Raw genomic sequence first — 27855 nt, forward strand, 5'->3', positions numbered from 1 at the left:
TGTCTGGCAATGGAGCAATAGTGTTTCAGGGTATTTATTTTTGAAACATCTCAGGTCTGCAATGTTATCGGACTCAGGAATGGATGGTTCCTTGAATTGGGAAGCCCTCAACTTTTTAAATGCTGTAACAGCTTGAATAAAAACCAATTTTCAATTGCCTTTATGATTGTCTCACTCAGTCATTTCTTTGTGCTACTGTGGTTTTTATGCTTATTGAAAAACCCTCTTACCATTCGTGATGTAATTACCAAACAATTAAAGCCACCTAAATTCAATGCTGCACATATTTCGGACACTCATCCTAGTCACTAGTGCAAACAGCATGTTCTTTAGACCCTGAGCGAGCTAGTCTAATTACAATCTTCCTAGTGTGTTGTCTATCTTCACCAGCAGCAGCAAGTACTTAAAGGCAATTTAATGAGGGATGTTTTGGGCATTTTGTTAATTTGTTTTGGCTATTGTATCATTAATATTGCTGTTCGTGTTTTACCACAATTTGTTTTCTTGTACGCTATTAGCAGCCACTGAGGAATGATCATTTTATTTAAAGAAAAGGATGTTACATAGAATTACGTAGAATCTACAGCACAGAAACAGGATGTGTAGCAATAGTTGTCCTATCTAATATTGAATATAAATTACAAAGATGTATCCTCATTCTTCAAAATTTATTTTTGGAAATTATTTCACTGAAAAATCTACTGAGTAATGAAAACTTAGCTTCTAATTAAATGGAACATTCTAGAAATACAAGCTGCAAAACATTTTTTCAAATAAACCACCCTGTTGTACATTATACCAAATGGAACATGCTTTCAGAAAAACAATGTGTTACAAAGAGTGGGACTATTGTCTTTCTAAAGCTGACAACCTAAACAGGGCACACACATGCCATGGACTGTGAAGCTCGCTACACATTTGTGGAATTCCAAAGAATCTACCTGTCCGACATCTAACCTAAATATCAACTACACAACTGCATAGTTTTGGGGGGAAAAGGACGCCTTTGTGGTGTCATTGTTTTGGTATGATTGATCTGTGTTTTCTTCTGCTGTGAACCACATGCTGTGGAGTTCACACTTTTTTGTGAAGTATTTTGAAAACAGTGGGCTCAGTTTCTACCTTTCCTTGCATGTCAGGATGCTTTGTTAACCAAAGCCAGAGAACATTACTCAACACTGGTGGGTTATGTTGTATTACCACAAAGACCACAGCTGTGGTGTTCTTTGTTTTTTTTGACATTTGTTTGCAATAAAACTCTAGGTGGGAGAATGCGAGGGCTCTCCTCACCTCCTGATTCCACCCACTTCTTTTCACTGTTGGAATATATTAGTGTTCCTGGCAGACTATCTATCAGACTGCTGGAAAACATAATTTAAAAAACACTTTTTTATATAAAAGAAGAAAAAAAATTGGAAATGTTCTCTGCAATGACTTTTGAAGAAGAGTTTGATGTGAGCTGCATTATCCCAGTGCAGTGGTGGTTTTGTCAGGAGCTGAAAGTTGGTGAGGTGTACTTTTGGAGAATTTGTGTGATGTAATTTTTTTTTTCCTGTTGCAACTTATCCTCCTCCTTAGCTCTCTCCTCAAGGTTGAAAGAAATATTTAGATGGCTTATTCCCAACCATTTCCCAATACTTTCAAGTTATCTGTTGGGCGCGCGAGTGGTTCTGATAAAGTTGCCCTGTGCCCTGCTGAGCTGGAAACTCGCTGTGGAGAATTGCAGGCGCAAACAAAACACATGGCAATTTGTAGCATAGTCTGTTGGTACTAACGGAATGACTGGATTACATGTAAAAAATCAAAATTGTTCCTCATGCACAACTATTTTACATATTGTGTGAGATCAACCCCCTCCCCCCACTGCTGCCACGCACACACTTTCCAAGCCAAAAAACCCTTCCAACAGGAGAACATTTCCAATAGAATTCTGCGCACTATTAGATTTGGTTTCTTTAGGTTGTTCCAGTCTGAGAATGCTACAAGGATTTATTGTTTTATGTTGGAAACACAACTCAAATTGCAATCCACCACAAGGTTGTTTTGCAACTTAAAATAGTTGGCTAACTTTGCAATGTGATTTTGAGGAACCACACAGCAATAACTCTCCAGTGCTGGTCAATCAGTCCCCCCGCTTCCCAATTGTACATAGTAACAGCAGTATGTGGAAGAGTCAGCAAGCATTAAAATCAATTCTGACATTCTGGGGAACTTTCCCACCAATCATTGTAGTTCTGAGAGGAAAAAATTTGATTTCAATGCGTTCTGACTGTTTTACACACCGCTAGCTCTACGCACAGTAACTAGAGAAGGAGATGAGGTGGCAAAGTAGAAGAGCAGAAAGCCCACAACAGACAGGCATGGGACCAAGCCAGGGGAATGCACTTGCTCAGAATGAACTACAATACTGTCTACCTCAATAACTCACATTTAAGATTTTGTGGGGTGGGGGGGTGGAGGAGTTGGGCTAGACTTCCTGTTTCCAACCCCAAACAGTAACCTAAACTTCTCGTCTTGTAGACAGGTTTATGCTAAGACCCTATTTTATGAGGAAAGTCCGGCATGAGAAAACTTTCTTGTAACTAGAATTGTCTGTATGCAGAATATTTCATTGTTATCCAAGTCGGGAACAAACTGGGACTTGTTACAACGTGACTTATCGTGTTTTTCAAATATGTAGATTTGAAAGTGGCTTCCTGTTTTTGCAAACTCTTTTCACTTCACCCCCAGAGACAGGTTGGGCCCTGACTCTGGATTAACGACAAAACTTAGGCTTTGGTGCAAAGCGAAGCCATTTTGCGCCAACTCTGCTGTCGTACTGTTCACTGCAGCCTCAGGAAAGAATGGACTTGCATTTATGCGAATGCCTAAGAAGAATACACAAATGGCTCACATTTGATCTTTGAGGACTGCAATGGCAGTTTTATTTTGCTTCGCTCTGCAGCCAAATATTCCAGATTTTTTAATTAAGAAAAATGATGGCTGCAGAGGAAAGAAGTTATGAGAAATGTGCTTAACATTACAATTAGCATATGCATGTACTTAGACCAAGTCTGCGTCTTTAGACTCTTTGGATATGATTTTTGCCAGAACAATTTTTAAAGCTTTGTTTGGGCCTGTGGATGAAATCCAATTTAAACAAATGAAACTAACTGTCCTCGCATCTTGCAGACTGGTGGGTCCCAGAGTACCTCTTCATTATGCTGCAATAACTGGTTCTCCAGTCACTGCAAAAACAGCAGTTGTCACATTGCGGAAACCGAGCAGAAGTTCCTTCAATTACTATCCCTCATATTCCTTGCAGTGCAAACAACTCCAATAAAAGTGTTGCCATGCTATAAAAGGAAAATACATCTGGGTCACATTAGAATCTACTTGTATCCAAAAAGGCAGGACAAGCATACTTACAAATGTGGCCGTCCATTCTTATGGCCTGGTCGTTGCATAAATATTGTTCCCCCTGTGTGGGCCCTCGGTTTATCATAATTGCCATTTCAGGTGTCTGCCCTACATTTTTATTAATACAGTCGAACTATTCAGAAATATTAGGACTTCAGTTTCTACTAACACATAAAATGTTACTTTTTGTGCCTCTTGTCCAGCATATCTGAGGATAAACGAGCTCCTTTAAATGGAAATTTTTAAATGCAAAATTGCACAATGTAAAAGTTGTACTGCACGCACTTGAGAAATTGAAGCATGCAACCTAATTCTTAGAAAATGTCCCCATTATTCTATTCTGATTGACCTCGCTGTGTATGCAATTCAGACCACACAATTACTGGCATCAACTGTGTTGATCCAAAAGAGAGTAACAGCAGAATTCAGAAACATGGCATTAGTATAAGTCGCATGATGTTCATTAAGTCATCAATTTCGGTCAGCCACATAATTATTTCAATAACATAAATTCTTAAAAAATGCACATGTAATAATTCTGGCCTTGCAAAGCAAAGTACAAATTAGATCAAGATCAATGATGAAAGCTATTTTTCTTCCCCCTTAGGGGAGGTAGAGAAAATAGTAGATGTGATTTTTTTTTCTCGACTGAAAGCAAATTTCAATGTCTTATTTACTGGGCTGTACTATTGCAGCTCTGTAAATCTTCACACAGTACAAGCTTATCAGCAAGTTAGCACTTCTCATGGAAGAAGACATGTTGTCTTTAAGAATTTGTGTTGAACCAACATTATTACAATGTTGCTTGTGGCACCTGTGTTGTCTTTACACCTTGCCTAGTGCCATACCTGCTCAAATTGGTTTCTTCAGCATATATCCTCTCCATCACCAACACCACCTACTTCCATCCTCATAATATCACCCGTCTCAGCCCATCTGCAGCTGAAACCCTCATCCATACTTTTGTTACCTCCAGTCTTGACTCTTCCAATGCTCTCCTGGCTGGCCTCCGTAAGCTTCAGCTCATCCAAAACTCTGCTTCCCGTATCCTAACTCACACCAAGTCCTGTTCACCCATCACCCCTGTACATGCTGACCTACATTGGCTCCTGGGATTTAAAATTCTCATCCTTATGTTCAAATCCCTCCATGGCCTCGCCCCTCCCTATTTCTGTAACCTCCTCCAGCCCTACAACCCTCCAAGAACTCTGCGTTCCTCCTATTATAGCCTCTTGTGCATCCCCGCTTTCCTTCACCCCATCATTGGCGGCCATGCCTTCAGCTCTATGCCCTAAGCTCTGGAATTCCCTCTGTGAAACACTCCGCCTCTCTACCCCTCTCCCCTCCTTTAAGACGCTCCCTAAAACCTACCTCTTTGACCAAGCTTTTGGTCACCTGTCCTAATTATCTCCTTATGTGGTTCAATGTCAAATTTAGTTTGAAAACACTGCTGTGAAGCACCTTGGGACGATATACTACGTTAAAGGCGCAATATAAACACAAGTTGTTGCCATTGAAAGCTATTTTCTATTTGCTCCAGTGCATTGTCCTTGCAAAGAGTTCAAGACCTTTTTTCAGACTTTTATTTTCATTTCAAATAGGCTTGATTTTTCCAGAATTCAGTGTGAACTTGGCTTTGTAAATCTGAGCAAGTTCATTCTGACCACCTCATTTCATAGTGGTTGTTGATAACGCAATATAAAGAGTTGCATATGGATTTTCTTATTCAACCATGTGCATAGAATTACTGATTTGTAAGATATGCAGAGCTGTATTATGAAGGAGACGTGGCTAGTATATTTGCAGAACACTCCCAAACTGTAATAAGACCAAACTAGACAAATAATATCTATTGGAGAATTATGGGGTTGGGTGGCGATAATCCAAGGTGAAAGTATTGAAGTTGGTTGACCTCCTATTTCCAGATAAACAGGTACATGATTGATGTTGGAATTGAAGCAGCAGAGGATGTGAGTTCAAGTATTTCATCATTTTTGCCAGTTTAAAAATATCTTGGATAATGTAGTGTTGAGGTTTAAAAGTGTTGACATTAATTTATGAAAAATGTGATGACTAATTTAAGAGGTTTAAGCTATATTTTGGCAGCATAATTGGCTTTGATTTAAGAGACTAAATCATTTTGTTTGTGCCAGAGGATATACAAATATTTTGAATGCTATTGCGATGCTTACTTAACTATTTTTTGGCTGAGGAATACATTATAAGCTTTCGATTCTACCATTTTTAATTTATAAAAAAGAACGTGAACTCTATAAGTCAAAGTGCTGTGAATTCTACCAAATGAGAAGTCAAATTAAATCCACAACTGACTGACATTCAGTTTTGAGTTATTGACTGTATGGAGTTACTACAGGCAGGATTTTCCTATGCTTTTCTGCCCCAAATCAAACAGGGTATTGAGGGACAATTGGGCAGCATAGCCTACCATTGCTTCCCCACCCCAACCTCAATTTCTCTCCTCTGCCCCTGCTGGAATTACATAAGAACATAAGAAATAGGAGCAGGAGTAGGCCAATCGGCCCCTCGAGCCTGCTCCGCCATTCAATAAGATCATGGCTGATCTGATCCTAACCTCAAATCTAAATTCATGTCCAATTTCCTGCCCGCTCCCCGTAACCCCTAATTCCCTTTACTTCTAGGAAACTGTCTATTTCTGTTTTAAATTTATTTAATGATGTAGCTTCCTGGGGCAGCAAATTCCACAGACCTACTACCCTCTGAGTGAAGAAGTTTCTCCTCATCTCAGTTTTGAAAGAGCAGCCCCTTATTCTAAGATTATGCCCCCTCGTTCTAGTTTTACCCATCCTTGGGAACATCCTTACCGCATCCACCCGATCAAGTCCCTTCACAATCTTATATGTTTCAATAAGATCGCCTCTCATTCTTCTGAACTCCAGTGAGTAGAGTCCCAATCTACTTAACCTCTCCTCATATGTCCGCCCCCTCATCCCCGGGATTAACCGAGTGAACCTTCTTTGTACTGCCTCGAGAGCAAGTATGTCTTTTCTTAAGTATGGACACCAAAACTGTATGCAGTATTCCAGGTGCGGTCTCACCAATACCTTATATAACTGCAGCAATACCTCCCTGTTTTTATATTCTATCCCCCTAGCAATAAAAGCCAACATTCCGTTGGCCTTCTTGATCACCTGCTGCAGCTGCATACTAACTTTTTGATTTTCTTGCACTAGGACCCCCAGATCCCTTGGTACTGTAGTACTTTCCAGTTTCTCGCCATTAAGATAATAACTTGCTCTCTGATTTTTCCTGCCAAAGTGCATAACCTCACATGCTGGTGGCTGCAGCTTACCCACTCACCACAGGGTCGACAGGGCCTCAAGTTGCCAACAGACTTTCCTGCCACTCTATGGGACTTTCAGGTGAAGCCCCCGGGATATCCCTCTGGGGTAGCAGTCGGAAGGCCTCTAATTCTCCCGTTGGAGGGGAAAGGCCTTCAGTGAAATATTTGTTTTGGTCTTTGGAGCTGCTCTTCCTCTTTTATGCCCCTGTTGTCTCCTCTGGGACTACGTCGGCAGTCCCAATGTAGCACAGTCAGCATTTCCCTTGGGACCACAATTTGCTGACAGGAATCCTGCTAGGAGCTCGCTATGACTAGCTAATGAATCCCAACTCAGGGAAGTGGGCTAGGGTCGGGGAGGTGGGCAGAAAACCCATGTGTATGTCTCTTCTTGCAATCCAAATGGCTTCATCAAAGGTTTGATAAGCAGAACACAGTACACTTTCAGGCTCAAATAGTACTATCTTAGATGGCCATTGTACTGCAGCTACTGGTCTTCGATTGTAATTATGCTAGCCACAATTATTGTACACCTGGCTGCAGATCACACTGAAATCGGGATCGAAGGAACACTGCACATGTGCAGAGCTCCACTCCCAGATGGTTAATTTTCAATTTTAAGAGGGCCCACAGGAATGTTTCCCCTCTCCACCTTAAAAAACTTCCCAGGAGGTCCACTGGACAGCTTTGAGACTCTTAAGATTTGACTTTGCACTGGACCCGAGCTGTACTGCACATGGTGCGAATTCAAAGAGCTGCCAGAATTTCTATTAGACGTAATCTCACGGCTCTTGTTTGTGTACATGGGAGCCAGATCTGATTGTTGTGTTACACATTCCTTTTTTACATTAATGTCCACCCAAAGCAGCTTTGCGTGAACATGGTAGCACAATAGCAGCCTAATGCTGAGAGATCCTGTGGTTTCCAACAAAGATGAGAATAAAGAGGACTGGGAGTGGTTTTTGAGCTGCTATTCCTGAGTGCAGAGGTCATTGTTTTTTTTAAAAAAAGTGGGAAAATGGGTGTGGTGTTTAATTCTAACGCTGATCCAAGTTGATCGCAATTCCGCAAAGAAAACCGTAGATTGTTGACCTAAACCAAATAATGGGAAATGCTTCATTTTTTTCATTCACCTGTTCGGAGTAGGATGGTCAGGGGGGGGGGGGGGGGGGCGGGGGGGCGGGGAAAGGAGAAGAACAAATGTTTTTCTGAAAGTAAGTATAATGAATTTAGTGGGACTAAACATTCTACAGCGTGACCGCAGGCTTTATAGGGTAATTCTTCTGTTTATTATCGATTCTGGTCCGAGCAAATTAGATCAATAAAAGAAAAGAACAAGGGAAGAGTTGGGATTTTTAAACAGTAATAGATAGCATGGTAAAGTTTGCTGATTAATTTTGGAGGAGAATTTCTCCTTTTTAGTCAAAATCCAATTCACTGACATTGAGATGGATTAAAGAAAACCAGATTGGGATTCCCTTAAAGAAATGTGCTTTGTTGCTTCTCAAAGTAAACCCCAATAAGTGATAGGATTAGCACATGATTTGTGAAATACAACTATGAGGGGTTGTAATTTTGGAGGAGTTATGCTGTGGTTGGCATTTTTGTCCTGTATTCATTTCAACTGACATCTAGATTGGATCTTGGAATATGAAATTGATTAATGGCTCTGTCAAAACAGAATCTTGAGAGTAACTGTTTTCTCTGAGTGAATTGCACGCAGTAACTTGATCTGTAATTTTAGTGGAAAATAATGAGAACAAAACCAATGATGAGCCTTTACTCCCAGCATTTGTCTTGTATTATGCACATTTTTTTAAAGTAAATCATTCAGACCGACTTGTTTCCTTATTGATGGGCATGAAGAATACAGTTGTGAATTGAAGGCAGCGTGAGTTCGGAGAAAAAGAATCAAAATTGATGTCATTTGCCTTGAAAGTTTATCACAAAATAATGTTTGATTTGAAAATATGCATCATGTGACATGTTTTGGCATCTTGCAGATTTGTCACTCGTAACGCAATGGTTTACAGACTTGAGTTAAAATGTATTGATGTGACATAGACCTTTCCAAATTAACACTAGGGCTTTGTCAAAGCAACAAAGGATTGGACAGAACCTAAGGAGCTGGATTTTCCCCTGCTTTCCTACCCAAAATCCAATGAGTGCGTTGAGAACGGAGCAAAATCGACTGGCAAGGCCTACCGCCATGTTCCCACCTTGAGCTCAATTTGCACACCCCTGCCAGTACAGCCTGGGCCAACCCTTCCTCACTTGCCACAGAGACCACCAGGAGAAGGGTGACAGTAGATCCTGGGGCAGCGGCCGGAAGCTGTCTCATGAAGCGAGAAGCGAGATGGCCTAGTAATGTTCTCCTTTCCCTTCATTTGAGCCCCAAACACAAATTTTAGGCCTCATTTTCTGCCATGACTTTTTTTTACAAACACAAGTCCTGACTGCTTTGGTGGTATTCTTACCCCCCCACCCCCCCACCACCCTTTTAATCTTTGGCCAACGTTTACACCGGCGAGTGGGAGTCCTGGCCCACTGCTACCCAGCCAAGAGGAGGCGAATCCAGCCCCTTAATAACACACAAAACAGAAGAAGTAAGCACACAATATATGAAGGTTGTACATTTTTGAATCCATAAACCCTGAATACAAATATGTTGATTATTTTTTTGACAATATGTGCCCAGATATTAGGGTGGGGGAAGCGAATGGAGGAAATCAACCAGGTTGGATGTTACTAATTAATCAGGTAATGGCACGTCTGATCACTGGGGATTGATGATGAAAATAATTGAGAAGGCGGTTTCTGAAGTATATTACATTTATAGTTTGGATAGATTTCAGATCCATACAACTGTTGCAAACAATCTAGTTGACTTTGTCTCTAATATCTGCTTGATAACAGTGACAACACATGCTGTTCCTCCATTGATCCACATATTAATGCCAATTCAGTTAGCAGCTCTTACAAGGAGGACGAAGCATCCTTTGCTTTCCAAAGCAAGGTTTTTTTTTTCCAGATCAGAAGGCTCACAGTCAAGAACCAGTGCTGTAGAATGTATGTAATCCATAACAAAAGAGGTGGAATTATTAATCTTTCTGGAAGAATTGTAAACAATTTTACAACACCAAGTTATAGTCCAGCAATTTTATTTTAAATTCACAAGCTTTCGGAGGCTACCTCCTTCCTCAGGTGAACGATGTGGAAATGAAGTCCTCGAAATGAAGTCGCACTTATAATTCACAGAACAATGCTTGGTGATAACAAAGTTTTTTCAACTGCCCGTTGCCAAGGCAATCAGTGTGCAGACAGACAGGTGTTACCTGCCAGGTCTCAGAATATACAAATCACCAAAAAAAACAACAAACAAAAAAAAAGAGATAGAGAGGTAGAAACATAGAAAAGACAGCAACTGACCCGTTATATTAAAAACAGATAACATTTGTTCGCTGGTGGGGTAACGTGTAGCGTGACATGAACCCAAGATCCCGGTTGAGGCCGTCCTCATGGGTGCGGAACTTGGCTATCAATTTCTGCTCGACGATTTTGCGTTGTCGTGTGTCTCGAAGGCCGCCTTGGAGTACGCTTACCCGAAGGTCGGTGGCTGAATGTCCTTGACTGCTGAAGTGTTCCCCGACTGGGAGGGAACCCTCCTGTTTGGCGATTGTTGCGCGGTGTCCGTTCATCCGTTGTCGCAGTGTCTGCATGGTCTCGCCAATGTACCATGCTCTGGGGCATCCTTTCCTGCAACGTATGAGGTAGACAACGTTGGCCGAGTCACAGGAGTATGAACCATGCACCTGGTGGGTGGTGTCCTCTCGTGTGATGGTGGTATCTGTGTCGGTGATCTGGCATGTCTTGCAGAGGTTACCGCGGCAGGGTTGTGTGGTGTCGTGGACGCTGTTCTCTTGAAAGCTAGGTAATTTGCTGCGAACGATGGTCTGTTTGAGGTTGGGTGGCTGTTTAAAGGCGAGTAGTGGAGGTGTGGGGATGGCCATAGCGAGGTGTTCGTCGTCATTGATGACATGTTGAAGGCTGCGGAGAACATGGCGTAGTTTCTCCGCTCCGGGGAAGTACTGGACGACGAAGGGTACTCTGTTGGTTGCGTCCCGTGTTAGTCTCCTGAGGAGGTCTATGCGATTTTTTGCTGTGGCCCGTCGGAACTGTCGATCGATGAGTCGAGCATTTCTGGAAGAACAATGGGGAGGTAAGGGTTGGAAATTAAGAGCTGGAGCAGAGATTTGCGGGATCCAAAATATTCTGGATATATCATGACCTCTGAAACACAGATAAAATCTTGAGCTATGATGACGTATTATAAGGTGATGGGACTGCGAAATAGGACTGAACGCATTTTCTCACTGTAACCCATCAGGGATGCTGCTTGTTTTTGGAAGAATAAGAAAGATGGAATTTACCACTTCAGTGTTCTTTAAAATTAGAAGTCACATATAGATCCAGCAAAGGACCACCCCCACCCCCCCATCCCCTTAAATATTGTTTGTGCTGATTGCACTTTCCTACACAGTGTGTGACCTCACAATATGTCAGCTGGAGAACTCTGATGCACAGATAAAAGAAATATCTCATTGCATTCAATAATTACTTTTTGGTTACTTCAGAGAATTCAACATTGCTTTTACAATTGTGGGTGCACTGCCAAAATGGATAATATCTCAGATTTTAAGATTTTTTTAATAATAAGTGGTTACATGTCTGGTAGAATATATTATTTGTAAATTGAGCAATTAATGTTAAATTCCACTGCACAGCCTCGTTAAAGCACCCCAAGGGACAATATGTTGTTCACTGCACTGCCCTGTCAAAATTAGTAAAAATTTTGTGCCTAGTACTTGTCCATAGCATGTGGAAAAAATATCCATCACGCAGTTAACGTGTCTGTCACACTTGCTCCTGAGTAGTACAAAGGACCACCACGACAAATTAATCATGTTGATTTGCTCAAACAAAGGGAGGCAGGAAAAACTACCTATAACGCGCCAGTAGAACATTAGGAAAGGTTATTTATCATGCACCAGGAATCCATACAAAAGTACCTGATTGACTCACTCACATTTGTTTCAAAACTACCAATTAAATATTTGTTGTTTTTTCTGAATTCTTTGAGCAGCCATGTTGTTGCCTCAGCTACAGAAAAAAACATAATTTTAACATCAAAAACAAACAATGCTCACTGTTACTCATAAAAATTGTTTCTTTCCTCTTGGAAATCCATACACTAAGTTTTTTTTTCCTCTGGAGACTTACTTTCTCTCAAGGACCTGAAGCCTGAGTTTATTTCTTTCCTGAGGCTTCCTTGCTTTCACTGCATCTCCCTTCCTAATATTTTTTGGGCCTCCACGCATCCATGACTTCAGTGCCAACCGTTCAGTGGACTATTCCAACTCCTTCAGACACATTTTTCTAAACGTGCCTTTTTTTCATCCCCAATTGCTTCCCAATCTGGATCCAGCTTGTGTGCAAACTAACCTATCTCTTTCGTCAGCCCTCTCCCCTCCCGCACCGTGCTTTCTGGCCTGGTCCAGGCCCACTTTGAGGGCTCCAGCTCCACACCCATCCTTATTCTCCCCAATTTGCCAATATCTCGACCAGGCTGGTCCACTCCTGTCTACCAGCATCAATTCCCATCTCCTACATGCAAGGCTATCTCTCGTAATCCGGGTTTGCTTCCAGCTGGCACCTGTGAGCAAATGCTATAGTAAATCTCCTAATGGTAATAGAGGTCAGTTTTCTAACTGAAGTAGTTTTTCTTCTTCTAGAATCTAAATACTACCTCTCAAACAACATTTGACACATTGTGTTGCTGTTTACTGAAGAAAAAGCATATATTTCAACTGAAGAAATCAATGGGGCTTTTGAAATCACGATGGATTGTACAAAGCATGGTAAATAACTTCTATAAGCCCAACAAATATTCAACCATTGGAGGAAATCAATTCAAAAATTTAGAAGAAAAGGTTTTTTTTAATTTTGCAGCAAAAGTAAAGGCAGCAATGACCTTTAAATCATAAAATTGTGTTGAAAATATGAGTGTCAATCTACTCACTGGGTCGTTGGGGAATGAGGGAAGCATTATTAGCTAACATGGTTCTCAGAATTCTGAGTTGAGTATCTTGTAAAAGGACGAGATTAGATTTTCAGTTTGTGTTTGTCCTTGGCACTGCGATTCAAAGGAGATAAATTATAGTGCTTTTAGTCAGCTGTTGTCTGGTACACTATCCTGACGGGAGCCATGGAAGAAGTTGGCTGTGATGTTCTGATGCTGCAACACACAACCTCTTTGTTTTAAACTCGAGCTTGGATTTCATCAGTCAGTTCAATGGGGACAGGTACAGTGTAATGTGCCTTCTTATCTGCGGAGGAGCTGAGCAGTCAGTTGCAGGATCAGATACATTCTCCCCCCAAAACAAAGTAGCTCAACAGAGTTTGAGATAAAGAGAACTTGGCAGTAATCCTGCAGTTTTGACCATGATGTCTAAAAATTGAATCCTCATTGTACGTGTTCTATTATTGACTTTCAAGGTTACCTAAACTTTTAACTTTGACTCGCACAAATTGTATTTGAATCCCTGCTGAGAATGTAGAACCTTTAGTAGTTTTCTTCTTACAAGAGACAGTTTGGGAGATAAGGTGGCATATTTTTGAGTGGTTCAGTAGCAATTTGTGAGAACCGCACCATAAGAGTTTCAAGAGTGAATATGTCCTTATTGAAAGCGATGTTTGTATTCCGTTGGCTTATTGCCAGTTCGGTACCTTAAGGAAGGCATGTTTGCATTCCTTTCCTGTTGGTATGTTTCAATTCAGATTTTCTACAGCCCCAGTGTACTTCCATTTCCTTTCTGTTGTATCTACCAGTGGTAAAAATTAGAGCTTTCTCTCCAGATGTTTAACCGCAATTATTGTCTTCTGGATAATGTCACATTTGTGACTAGAGATGTGCGTTATTGGATTACCTATGTCCAAAACTCCAGGTTTTCTTGTATTTATCTTACCAGTATAAAGCAAAAACAGCATTGTCGTAACTTTGTACTGAAGCATGAGCTTCAAGTAACCAGCTCTGAGTGGAATTATGTTCCTTTTTGGAACTTGCTTTTCCTTGAACCCAGATGTTGAGAAAAAAAAAACTACATTCTCAACCCCTTGACTTAATTCTTCCCAATTTGTTTTCACATTTATAAACTTTTTGTTTTTTGCTTCATGGTCTTCAAATTTTTCCTAGAATTTTTTTTTTGTAAATTGAGATATTCTCTCTTGGTCTCTGGTGTCTTATGGAAACTCTCCCACTATGGAATTGAAAAGTTAGCCAAGCAGTTCTGTAGTGTAGGGGAAGGAGATTATTAGATACACCGAGGTTAAAAACAAGTTCTAATTATGTGAAGTTATTAATCCATTCAGTTCAAGAGCCTGCAAGTTACGTTTATATAATGTGTGTGTGTGTGTGCGCGCGTAATAAATGTTTAATCTATTAATTTCGACAACTGTTCCTTGTTTGAGTGGATTGTTCTGCTAAAGTTTTGCTGCTAGAATCGCAGGTCACACCAGTTCATTCTAAATTTTCATTATTTTCTTGGGAATGTGCACATGTCATTTGTTCAACTCCCCTCCCCTTCTCATTTCTTTGATTTCCCAGTTCTTGCTTAATTCTGTTTTCCTTATGTTAATAATTTTATTGTTTGATGCAGGAGGCCTTGCATATGGTACTGACTTGTGAGTTTCTACTTCTGTGACAGCTTATTCTTTTCACTTTATCCTCTGCATCTGCCTCTCTATTGTACTCTTTGTTTCCTACAGAGAGCAAGATCTTTCTTCATGTCTGTACTCTTTCTACTGCATCTATTTAAGCCTGTGGACCCTACCTCTGTATGCAGCCACTGCTCTCTTCAAAGGAACTGGTTTTCACTTTATGTAATATTGAACACAAACTTGCTCTCCATAACTGCCTTATTATAACTCATGAGACATTGTGGTGATGAACAACAAAGATGATTTGGGGAATGACTAGATTGAGTTATGAGTAAAGGTTAAGGATGTTGGGTTTGTTTTCTTGGAAAAGAGGAGATGTAATTAGTTTTTTTTTAAAATCCATTCTTGCAATGTGGGCATCACTGGCAAGGCTGGCACTTTTTGCCCATCCCTGGTTGCCCTGAGAGAGTGGTGGTGGTCTAACTGAGTGGCTTACTGTGTCACTTCAGAGGGGACTTAAGAGTCAACCATGTTGGTGTGAGATTGGAGTCACGTACAGGCCAGACCAGGTAAGGACAGCATGTTTCCTGCCTACCCTATAGGACATCAGTGAGCCAGTTGAGTTTTTACAACAACCAACAGCCTCATGGCCACTTTTACTGATATCAGTTTTTTGACTTCCAGATTTTTTTTTAAAAACTGATTTCAAATTCTCAAACTGCCATGGTGGGATTGGATTTCACATTCCCTGGCCTTATTAGTCCAGTAACATAACCAGTACACCACCATTCCCTTTTGAAGATGACAAACGGATTTGACAATTGATTCAGGCAAATTGTTCAGCACGGCGAAAGGTTCAAGCCCCAGGGGATACAAACTAAAAAATTAATTAGTTTGGAATCAGAAACAAAGCTGGGACATTTTACCCAAAGGTTAAGTGAATCTCAAAAAAAAGTTACCACTGAGGCTATTAAAGAATTGTAAACAATTTTACAACACCAAGTTATAGTCCAGCAATTTTATTTTAAATTCACAAGCTTTCGGAGGCTACCTCCTTCCTCAGGTGAGGAAGGAGGTAGCCTCCGAAAGCTTGTGAATTTAAAATAAAATTGCTGGACTATAACTTGGTGTTGTAAAATTGTTTACAATTGTCAACCCCAGTCCATCACCGGCATCTCCACATCATGGCTATTAAAGAAAGCATTATAAATGGGTTTAATGGACAATTGGATGCAATTCCAGAGAATTGCAATTCTGAAGCAGGGATATGTTAAAGCAGCAGATAGTTGAGGTTGATCAAGGAAAATGGGACAGGCTTTTTGGGCCCAGTGATCGTCTACTGCTCCTATAATTTGTTCAGTCCCCACTGGTGCCACTTCATTTATTTGTAGCTCCATGCAGATCAGGCTTCCAAGTTCAGTAGTGTTCTTCCAGAAAGTCTGAAACTCTGGAGTGTTCTTGATATCCTCCTCATGTTGGACTCTCTGAGGAAGATGTCATCCAAATTATATTTGAGTGGTGGTGAGTGAAGCTTATAAATTTCAACTTTTCTGAAACTTTGCAGTCAGTCATGAAACACAAATTTGTGTGTGAGTCACTCACTGTACCTCAGCAAGTAAGCAATGATGCTATCATTGGCAGGAATCAGTTGTTGCTACAGTTGAATCATTAATAGGTCAGTATTTAAAAAGAAATACTAGGATACTCAGTGGTGGCTCTTAATAATGAATGCACCCATCAGAATAATATTTCTAGTTGTACAGTTGATGACAATCCAGTGTAGAGATGAGCTATTAGTAATGGGCTACAAAACATTTTTTAAAAGTTAACATTTTTACTTAATATACATTAACCAATAAATACTATAGGATTTTTGCAATCACAATTGAAGCAGCTTCTCTGCTTTGCTTTCATGTTCTATCTTTTTATTTTAAAACTTTTCACATTGTATGTTTGTTAAAAGTATGAATAAGTTTGCTAATATCAAAAACAGGTTAACAGTGGTGTCAGATGGCTCTAGTTGGAGCCACAAAGCTTGGCTTGTGTGAACTTAATTATAGTGTCTTGATTTCATTGATTGTAATCTTAAGACTGCAGTGAGTGGGGGTCTAAAAATTGTAGTCAGTAAGACAGGATTTCATGTTGCTTTTTAAGATGTATTTTACATTGTAGAGCTGAGGGATTATATCGTATATTTGTTCTTAGATTGAAAGACGTTCACACAAAAGGTGTTGTGTTGCTCCAACATGCTTTATAACAGAGTGATAGGATGCAGAAATTGGGACACAATTCCATTAAAGCCTTAATCAAATTGTCAACAAAATGCACTGGCCTAAAGGGTTAAATCTTTTCTTTTTCTTCTCTCTGGGTGGAAAAAATCAGTAGATAAGTCACCCTGGAACAATTTTACACATCTTCCTCTCTTCACCCCCTCCCCAATAGTGAGTGGCATGTCAAAGGTCTGAAAACTGACCAACTAACTGGGAAATGATGCGGTGAGATCCTTTCTTTAAAAACAAAATGCACGAATTTAAAACATACATTTGTCAGACAATGAATGCTTTGTACCTAAATGATTACTTTTTGTTGTAAATTCTACCAGATACAAATCTCGAATTAAACATAACGTCACCAGTGCAACACAGAAGCGTTCATTCAAAATTATTAAAGACCCGTGACTCTCAAGTGCAACAGGCACCAGTGGTTTTGTCTGTCTTCAGTATGGGTGGAGTCAGCAACGTTATATCCCACCTGGATCAGTGAGTTATCACTTATATGGGCAGTAAAAATATTCATTATAGGGCATTGCTGTTATCAAAAATGTTATCATTCAGCAGGAGTAGAGGTAAACTTCATATGAAAAGCTACGCCTGCTAACAGTGAACAGAATTCATTCACACTGTACAATTTGGCATTCATTCATTTTCAGCTGAGCTGAACTGGAAGAAGCGTTTGTTTGTATTGCCGGAGAAATGACAGTGCTCCATCAGTGTGTGTTTCTTTCAGTCCTTCCACACCCTCCACCTATTCTACAACAGAGTTGGAATCTGGTTTGATGCGTCCATTGTGTCCTCCTTTGTTGTGGACGGTTTCTGTCGACCTTAATACTGTAGAGGCTGCGACTTTCAATGCAAGACCATATTTTCTACACTGGTTTATTTTAATTTGTATTCTGATGAATCTGACAACACACACAACCTAGGAAGAGGGGAGGGTGTGCAGATGCATAAATAGTTCATTTTTTGGAAGTGGGTAGGGTTGAAAAACTAGAAGCAAGTCATTTATGTCAATGGGTTGAAATCCCAGGTCAAATCACAGCAGATTCATTAGAATAGGAATGTCATTTATGAATTATGTAGATCTGAATTTACTCCCAAATCTCCTGCTATAAGAGTGAAATTGGCTCCTCACTTAATATCATAAGTAGGCAGGTTGGACTAAAGAATATTTAAGAACAGAAAAACATCCCCAACATGCCCATGTGTTTTCACTAAATTAATTCCGCTTACCTGTGTTCTCACCATATTAACTCAATCAGTTCTTTCTCCAGAAACCCATCTAATGCTCTTTTGAATCCTTTTATAAATTCTCCTTCAGGAACCCTTCCATATTTTCTTATTCCAGAAGTTTATTGCCCTTTGTGAGCAAAGGTCCGACCAATTGGGTCGTAATAGAGACCCATCTGCATGGACGTTGGAAAAGCTGATTGAATGAAGCAATTCACTGGGAGCTGTTGAACTTCACACTGTGTTGCCGAGCTAATATTAAAATAGGGGTGTCACCATGATGCATCCAAATTCTTAAAAGCTGCTCTGGTCAAGAACTGGGAAGACAGAGCAATGGTCTACAAACTCCTAACGCACCTTAGGCCTGCCTTTCTGAGGATGGAGAATAGAATTCTGTTTGAGCCACACATACAGTTGTACTCAAATACAGTCTTATCCACAAGAAGGGGTATCCAAGTGAGACAAGGAGGTACTGAAGAATCTTGCTAATATTGGTGACTCTTAAAATGGTTCATTGGGTTACTGGGACATGTACATCTGATGTGTTGGATGGCTGAGAAGTAATCAAAAAGGAACAGATTACACTGTTACCTTGAGAAACGTGTTGGCTCGATTGTAGCTGTATTAAGGATCCCAGAGTATTGTAATGTGCAGGGAAACAACAACAATTTGCATTTATAAAGCACCTTTTAACGTAGTAAAATGTCCCAAGGCACTTCACAGGAGCGTTGTCAAACAAAATTTGACACCGAGCCACATGAGATGTTAGGACTGGTGGCCAAAAGCTTGGTCAAAGAGGTAGGTTTTAAGGAGCATCTTAAAGGAGGAGGGTGAGGCAGAGAGGTTTAGGGAGGGAATTCTAGAGCTTGGGGCCTACGCAGCTGAAGGCATGTCTACCGATGGTGGAATGATTAAAATCAGGGATGCGCAAGAGGCAAGAATTGGCGGAGCGCAGAGATCTCTGAAGGTTGTAGGGCTGGAGGAGGTTACAGAGATAGAGAGGGGCGAGGCCATCGAGGGATTTGAAAACAAGGATGAGAGTTTTAAAATCGAAATGTTCCTGGACCGGGAGCCAATGTAGGTCAGCGAGCACAGGGGTGGTGGGTGAACGGGGCTTTGTGTGAGTTTGGATAAAGACAACCCCATTTATGTGGATTTCATCAATTTTCATAAGGCTTTCAACCTAATGCCTCATACAGCCCTGATAGAAACCGGAAGGTAAGGAAGTATATGTTTCAATCTTGGATTGTATCTGCACTCTAGATCAAATATCTGTAATGGAAGACCACCTCAAAGAGGAGTGAGACAAGATTGTCCATTGTTGTTCATCCTGTTCAATGCGTTGATGATATGTTGGATGACATCATAAGTAACAGTCTCACAGTGTCAGTTCTATGTATATTTGAGAATTGTGCCGCTGCTTTTCACAGGTTATATTGTGTTGGCAGATTCACCTGATCTAATGTGCCTTGTATGGACTAGAAGTAGGGTATGGTGGTATTTCCAAGTGCTGAATTATGGTTCAGCCATAATACTGCATTAGCAAGTCCATTCAAGGTGGCAAGTGTAGTGCACTAGGTCTTGATGAGAGGTTCTCAAAGGTAGTGTTTGGATGATACAATGTGCAACTGTCCCGATTGATTCATATTGCTACCTGGAAGTTCTAATGGATGTCAGCTTTAGTTTGGATAGAGTTCTTTGGGACTAAGCTGAGAAGGAGTAAAAGGCACTCTGGTTTGTCTCCTCTTCAAGGACAGCAAAATGTAATGGCATGTTAAATTTGTGGTGTACAGTGTTCTATTGCTCAACAGCTTGGAGCAGGGAATCAGTGACATGGTGAGGCCATCTCTTTGCTAAAGTCACTTATGTGAGAACCTGGATAAAGCAGCAGATGATTAGTAAGCCTGCTTTATGGCTTTGCATATTTAGAAGATCAAGGTGGCTGGCACATCACAAGATATTCTATATAGCTCCTTTCAGTATGCTGAAACCAGATGTTCCTATAGCGGATGAAGGAGCCCAGTGGCTTGGACATCAGCTGCAGAAAGGCATGATCTGGAGACAAGTATGTGGGACTTGTACAGGGACTCCTATATCCATGGTTTAGTGACTAGCTTGCTTGGACTACAGAGAGGCAAGAATTTCTGCTCAAGCTCTTCAGTATGTCTCAACTGGTGCAGTCATTAGGATATACTGTGTCCATGCTGTGGTTGGAAGGACAATATCAATTCAGTTACACGTTTTATGATGATTTATGCCTCTTGGGAGGAGCTCTTGGTAAGTTCTCTTCTAGTGAGGGTTCAAACCCAAGCCTGTCGACTGTCTAATATACCAACTAGTTACTGTTCTCCTTGAACTTGGAGGAAGGTAGTCGGATCTCTTTGGGTCACATTGACTCCAAAATTATATGCTTGACAGTGGAAGATTGGAACAGAGTTGATTCTCTGACAAATACCAGATAATGCCTTCCAGCAGTTAAGCTGGGTAATTCCATAGTACTCCAGAATTTTATTAGTGGGTCAGCTAACCTAGCTTGTTGATGGGACCTAGAGGGGTGGAGGCTAGGATTATTACCCCTCATATCCAGATAATCCCCCCAAGTCAATGCCTTAATGGATAAGTGATCTTAGTGGACAAGCAGCAGGATGCTCATCAGTGCTCCCTCCGTGTGCTTGGCAATAGGTTGGTAAAGGTTAAAACCCAATCATTTCCCCCTTTTTAGCTAGTTAAACTTCCGCAGTGCCCCTGCACACATTTGGGCCTTGGCTTTTGTCAACCTGTGCCTGATGTGTGTCAGATATCCAGTTGATCAACAAAAATGTTTGACTTCATCTCTTACTCCCAACTTCCAAATTGTTGAAGTAATATTTGAACCCTTTTCCACTGTGAACAGATTTGCCTGAATTTATTGTTGGTTTTCTTAATGATCTTCAAAGCTTTAATTTGGTCACATTGAAAACAAAATTGCTTTTACTTCTAGATTGAACAAATATAATTGTGCCTTTGTTATTAACTTGTGAAGGACAAACACAAGAATACATTCACTTAGGGAGCATAAATCTGTGTCCTTGGATTCCTGCTTTGCTTGATTTAGGTGACTCCACCAGCTAGATCAGTGGAATATTAAACTGAGCTTCAAATTTGTATCGCTGTTATGATGGCTATTGAAGTTTGCCCTTGTTTGAGTTTCACTTGTTTGGTGCCAGTCTGTTGATGAAGCATTATGTGGCATCCAAAGGCTAGGGGGTGGGGGAGGAAAGGAGAGTTCAGAGAAGTGTAAGAGGAAGTAGTGAGGAGAGACACTGACAGAAATAGTCCCACCCTATAAGAAAGTGATTTTTGTCAATAGTCAGTGGAGCAACTTTGCCAGCACACGTGGAGTATGCATGTGGCTTTACTCAGATGAAATTGTAAAATCACCTTTTGAGGATACTGCAAATGCTATTGTTATGGAATTCCCTATGATCCACTTTTGAAAGCTTTTGACAAATTCCACATGAAAGTCTGCTAATTAAACTGAAAACCATGGGAGGTCAGGTATTAGACTGGATATAAAGTTGGTTGAGGATAGGAGATGGCATTCATGAGGTATAATGTCAGGCTGGGGAGGTATCAGTACTTGGACCTCTCTCATTTCTCATCTATTTAAATACTTGAACCATCTTATTTCTCATTTATTCATCTAGAAGTATTGAGAGCACACCTTTCACTCTGAGTGACAAAAGTATTTTTAAAATAGAGAAAGAAAGGAAGCCTGTTTTGTTTTCTGACCTGTGAACTTTCTCACAAAACAGCAATTAAACTCTGACCTCAAGACCTATTTAAGCTACTTCCCAACAGGGAGTACTTGAACAGTGACCTTAATGGACAGGCCAGATTAGTAGCTAAACATCACAGCCTTGATCCAGACCTCGGACTGATGTCGCTCATGGGAGACTATCTAGTTTACATATAGAATCTAGATAGTCAAACAAAAATGTAAAATTGTCAAATTTTCAGATGATACTAAAATAGGGAGAGCAATAGCAATCAAGGATGCAGCAAAAGATTTGGATCGCTTATGCAGTTGGGCAGACAAATGACACATTAGATTTAATACTGGCAAATGCAGAATATTGCAAATTGGGCAAAATGATGTGCAACACAAGTGGAAAATGGCAGGAATACAGTTAGTTTAGTGAGACTCAAGACCTGAGAGGAGTGATTGACTTCTCACGAGTGACGTCTGTTTTTTGTAAGTTAAATAAAGCATTGTAATCTATCCAAATCTTTTTTTTTCTCCTTCTGTTTTCACCCGAGTTATGTGATCCATCGGCCTGGTGTCTGTCAGCGATCAGGAGTATATAGTGCTATTCAGTATTATCTCCATTGCGTACCTCAACAGTAAAAGCAGTCGTTCTTTGCCCAAAGGTCTGCTATCCTTGATACTTTTCCATACATGGTGACATTTTGATTGATAGGAATCATGTACATCCCTACGAAAGCTGACTATTGCATTGAATGTGAGTTTAAAAAGTATCTTGATTCTGCCAAATTGCAACATTCCCCTCCCTGCTCCAAACCTACCACAATCAAATTCTCTGACACTGGCTATCACACGCACAGAAAATTGACAGCTGGGCAGATTACTCGAGGGCTGTCTGTCTGTAGAATTGTACCTTAGCATGAATCGAGGGACAGAGACAATATTGAAAGTATAATTTTTAGTATTGCAGTACTAAGATATTTTAATCGTCCCGAGTACCCTCTAAAACAAAAGTTGCAACTTTTAAAAGTTTAAAATGGTCTAATCTTAACATAGGGACTTCTTAGTACACATTTATCTCTCTGCCCACATGAGAAGCAAAAAAAACAAGGACCAAAAACATCAGACCACCAGCACTACCAGTAGATTTGGCATTTGCAAATGTTATAATGGTTCATCAATCAATAATTCTCTCCTTTCACAATTGCATCCTGAAGAAGAATGTTGACGTAGGGTGGGGGAGACTGGTGGGAGATAGCTTCTCTGTGTAACATATTCACCACCTTGCATCCCCCCATAACCTATCCTTTTTTTAAAATAAAAGAGCTCATCTGGCTGTGTAGAGCGCTCTGTTAAACAACTTTTGGCAGATTGACATTTATGAGTGCAGACGTTCCCCACTGGCATCGCCACTGAATTCTCTTGTGCACGCCATATCCACAGGGGACAGAGTAGTAACTCGATTGTTGCCAGTGGAGACTTTTTTTCTCTTGAGTGTTCAGCTTTTGATGTACACAATATGCATGCACTCTGCTTAAATGTCTCCTGAATGCTGCTGAGGTTACCCTTTCAGGGCAAGGTTACTTTTCACTTTGTTGAACAAATTATCGGAGACCCAAAGGGCTAACTGTTAGATTAGCTATCCTCTTCTCCATCAATTTAATGAATGCTAACTCCAAGGTTTTTAGATTGTGCAAAGAATGTTGGATAAATAAATACTTCAGCCCTTCGCATTATACTATAATTCATATGCAAAGCGTAATGGGGGCACACCAATGATAATTGCATTTTTCCCCAAGTTTAAAGAGTACATTTAATATTCCAATAAGGGGTCAATGAAGAACAGATTTTAAAGATTAAACACTTCTGGAAGAATATCATCCCATTTAATGAGAAACTTTAAGGTACTGTTAAATGAAAAGTTTGGAAATTCACTAAATTCTATTCAAATGTTATTATATTTAGTGTCCCACACAATCTCAGTCTTAAATTTGCAATCAAAGTATTTCTCCAAAGAAATCCCAGCTTAATGCCTGTCAGCATTGTTTAGCATTTAATCTCGTAAATGTATGATCTTTCCCATATTTTATTCAATTCAGCCTTAAGGTATCCTATTTGATTAAAAAAAACCTTCCAGAAGTGTTTGGGACCATTGCCTTTTTAAAAAAAAATCTGCTTCTAGATGCTGCATTCTGTAGTACATAGAGACCCCATGTTAATCTATTGGAATGCAAAACATATTTAGTAAGTCTTGCCACCTCTTGAACGCCCAAAGCTCCCTGATGCAAATTTTCAGGTGGGCCTGGAATTGGGTAAACAGCATGGCAGCCTGTATCGGGCAGAAGTCCGTTCAAATATGCAAATCAGGGTGCTACGCGATTGAAAGATCCCAGTCGAGACTTTGAAGTACAAATGGACGGAGTATACACTCTTCACTCTATGCCCATTTGTACCAGTTGGTGAATGGCCTAACCAGTGTTGCTAAAAGGGATTCCACAAAAGGACCTCAAACTTTATTTTCTTCTATTTCTCTGCCCTAGCAGGTCACAGTATTTTTTGAGGCCAGGAGGAGCTGAGAAACCAAAGAAACAAAAAATGTCTTGGCCCCCACAAAAAATACTGCGGCCCACTGCAAGCTTGTGTATACCCCCTCCAGAATTGGCTGCCCCGCCCCTCCGCGGCTGACTACCCACACCTCCCATAACTGGTGAGCCGCAGGTGCCAAATGGGCCTGCAACTGGCTACGTTCAATTGAGACACACATCTGTAAATGGTCAGGGCCTCCCAACACTGGCTTCTGGCAGGTGGTGAAGACACTCCACCAAATTGGCACCAGTTTTGGATTGAAGTTGAAAATACCGCCCTCTTCCCCCCCCTCCCCCCCCCCCCCCCCCCCAGATGTTGTAATGTTAACAGAAATATGACTTAGGCTAGTGTTGGAATCAGAACTGAGCATTCCTGGTTGCAAAATATTCACGAGGATAGAGGAGGGAGGAAAAAAGGGGAATGGCTGGCCGTGTTAATCAAAGGTTCCATTATAGGTCTAGAATATAGGGAATGTGCAAAAGAAAGTTCAGGAATAGGAAGAGAACCCATTATTATAAACAAATTAAAAGTAAAAGAATAGTTAAAAGGGTAGAGTTGATTAGAGATGAGAGACTACATATGGAAGATACTAAATGAGTTCTTTGCCTCAGTTTTTACAAGAGTGTGGTAATAGAAATGAAGGGCACAAAAGATCAAGGTGGAGCAATTAGGTAGAATAACTATAGGTAAAGAAGTAGAAGTGGAAAAAAATGTTGGCATTAAAAGTGGAAAAGGCACTGAATCCTAATGGCACGCGTCCTAGAAAGAGAGAAAGCATCATTAGAAATTGAAATTATACCAGAGGACTGAGACGTTGCCAATGTAGCAACTTTTGATCAAAACAGATGAAAGAGATAAATCATGTAGCTATAGCCAGAGAGGCAATGAGGAGAATTTTTTTTTAATGCAGTGAGTTGTTATGATCTGGATTGTACTGCCTGAAAGGGTGGTGGAAGTGGATTCAATAACAATTTTCAAAAGGGAATTGGATATACACTTGAAAGGAAAAAAATTGCATGGCATGGGGAAAGAGCAGGGGAGGGGTACTAACTGGATAGCTCTTTCAGAGAGCTGGCACAGGTACGATGGGCTGAATGGTGTCCTTCTGTGCTGTGTGAGATTCTATGATCTGTCAGCCTAACATCAACAGTGGGTTAGCATCAAGAAGCCACAATATAGGATAATAATGCTTTCCTGGAAAGGTGTACGTTAATTAAGATCTGCCAACATAGATTTAAAAGGCAAGTCACATTTGACAAATTTAATGGAGTTCTTTGAGAAAATAATGGAGTGTATGGTTAAAAGAAATGCAGTGAATGTTTATGGAGTTTGAAAAGGTATTTAAGTTGTGAAAGGAGGCTTGTTGATAAGTTAAGGGACGTGAGAGTCAAGAGAATGTGACAGTATGTATGGGAAGATGGTTAAAGGACACAAAACAAAATGGATGGTTTTTTTTTGCTCGAGAGGGATATTTGTGAGAGTGTGACAATAACATCTGTATCGGGGGACTCCATACCAAAATTGCAGACAAAACAAAGATTTTTAAAAATGTCTAAACCCTGAAGAGGGTGCCAGGCAGATTCACCAGATATTGGGCATAAAAGGTGTTAGTTATGAGGAGAGACTCAAGAAGCTGGAGCACTTGTTTTCATTTGAACCAAGTTTAAAAGGAGATCTGATTCAGGTAGTCAAAATTATATAGTTTTGATCAGGTAAATTGGGAAAACCTATTTTCACTGGTCAGTTAATTTCTATTTATTCTTGGGATGTGGGTAACACAGGCAAGGCAGCATTTATTGCCCATCCCTAGTCACCGAGAAAATTGGGTCATCCACGACTGGAATCACAAATAGGGGTGGCAGGTTCCCTTTCCCGAAGGGTATTGGTGAAGCAATTAGATTTTTACAACAATCTGGTAGATTGCAGAGTCATTTTTCCTAGTGCTTGCCTACAGAATTATTGAATTTATAACTTGCGATTTGAACTCGTGACATCTGAATTGCTAGTCCAGTACCATGACTACTAGGCTACAGGAGCCATGAGTTGGTAACTAGAGGGCATAAATTTATTGTTGCCAAAAGAATGAAGGGACGAGTTGGGAGCTTTTTTGATTAACAAGAGGGTTGATGGGACGTGGATTGCCCTACCGAAAACAGTGTTGCAAACAGAATTCACAATAGCTTTGAAAGCAGTTGAGAAATATATGCAAAAGAACAATTTTAAAGGATATGGGGAAAGGGCGGGGAATGGAAGCAAATCGATAGTGCTTTCAGGGAGCTGACACAGGCACAATGGGCCAAATGACGACCTTGTCTGCTGTGAAATTTTGATTTTATTCATCCTCTTGCTCGTTTCCATTAATTTGGGGGTCTCCAGGGCATTTTATTTATTTATTTCCTTCCTCTTTACCTATCCTTCCTGCGCTCCTTTCCTTCCTCCTTCATATCAATGACCCTTTCATCATCCAACTCTGTTAACTGTTTTGCTGATCTTTCGCACTATTTATTCCATTTCCTTCACACCACATGACCTCCATGCTCAAAGCCTTCAATTTTCGTATAGTGCAATGGCTGAATCACTTCTTAATCTACTCCACATCCTTCAATAGCTCAGTGAAAATCTTGTTAATTCTTCAGACACATTCTCTCAAAAAATCTAACCAACAGCTACTATTTCTTATCTTTTGAAGTTTGTTTCTTGGTCCTCCACCTGACTGTATTCTTCACTCCATTATCTTCCCTGACCTCAAATGGTAACTTTCAGATCTTCTCCATTGCTTCAGCTGCCACCAAGATGCTTAGTTTTGTCTTTCATGCTAAATGCTACTTTGCATTCAAGAATTTGTAATTCTCTACAATATCCAAGTATGTAAAATGCTTGAATAATAGTGGCACTGAGGAGCCTGCAAAAAACTGACTTCAATGGGGATCAGGGGCAAAACTCTCTTTGAGTCATACCTAGCACAAAAGAAGATGGGTTATTTTTCTATTCGTTCATGGGATGTGAGCGTCGCTGGCGAGGCCGGCATTTATTGCCCATCCCTAATTGCCCTTGAGAAGGTGGTGGTGAGCCGCTTTCTTGAACCACTGCAGTCAGTGTGGTGACGGTTCTCCCACAGTGCTGTTAGGAAGGGAGTGCCAGGATTTTGACCCAGCGATGATGAAGGAACAGCAATGTATTTCCAAGTCGGGATGGTGTGTGACTTGGAGGGTAACGTGCAGGTGGTGGTGTTCCCATGTGCCTGCTGCCCTCGTCCTTCTAGGTGGTAGAGATCGTGGGTTTGGGAGGAGCTGTCGAAGAAGCCTTGGCGAGTTGCTGCAGTGCATCCTGTGGATGGTACACACTGCAGCCACTGTGCGCCAGTGGTGAAGGGAGTGAATGTTTAGGGTGGTGGATAGGGTGCCAATCAAGCGGGCTGCTTTGTCCTGGATGGTGTCAAGCTTCTTGAGTTTTGGAGCTGCACTCATTCAGGCAAGTGGAGAGTATTCCATCACACTCCTGACTTGTGCCTTGTAGATGGTGGAAAGGCTTTGGGGAGTCAGGAGGTGAGTCACTCGCCACAGAATACCCAGCCTCTGACCTGC

General features: G+C 40.7%; 1 protein-coding gene across 1 annotated transcript in view; it reads left to right on the forward strand.

The window, feature by feature from the left end:
- Nucleotides 1–27855, forward strand: part of LOC137324303 (formin-2-like) — a 315087-nt gene that overhangs the window by 276677 nt on the left and 10555 nt on the right. The gene's annotated exons all lie outside the window — the stretch shown is intronic.

Source organism: Heptranchias perlo, chromosome 8, assembly GCF_035084215.1.
Source record: "Heptranchias perlo isolate sHepPer1 chromosome 8, sHepPer1.hap1, whole genome shotgun sequence".
Classification (NCBI taxonomy): domain Eukaryota; kingdom Metazoa; phylum Chordata; class Chondrichthyes; order Hexanchiformes; family Hexanchidae; genus Heptranchias; species Heptranchias perlo.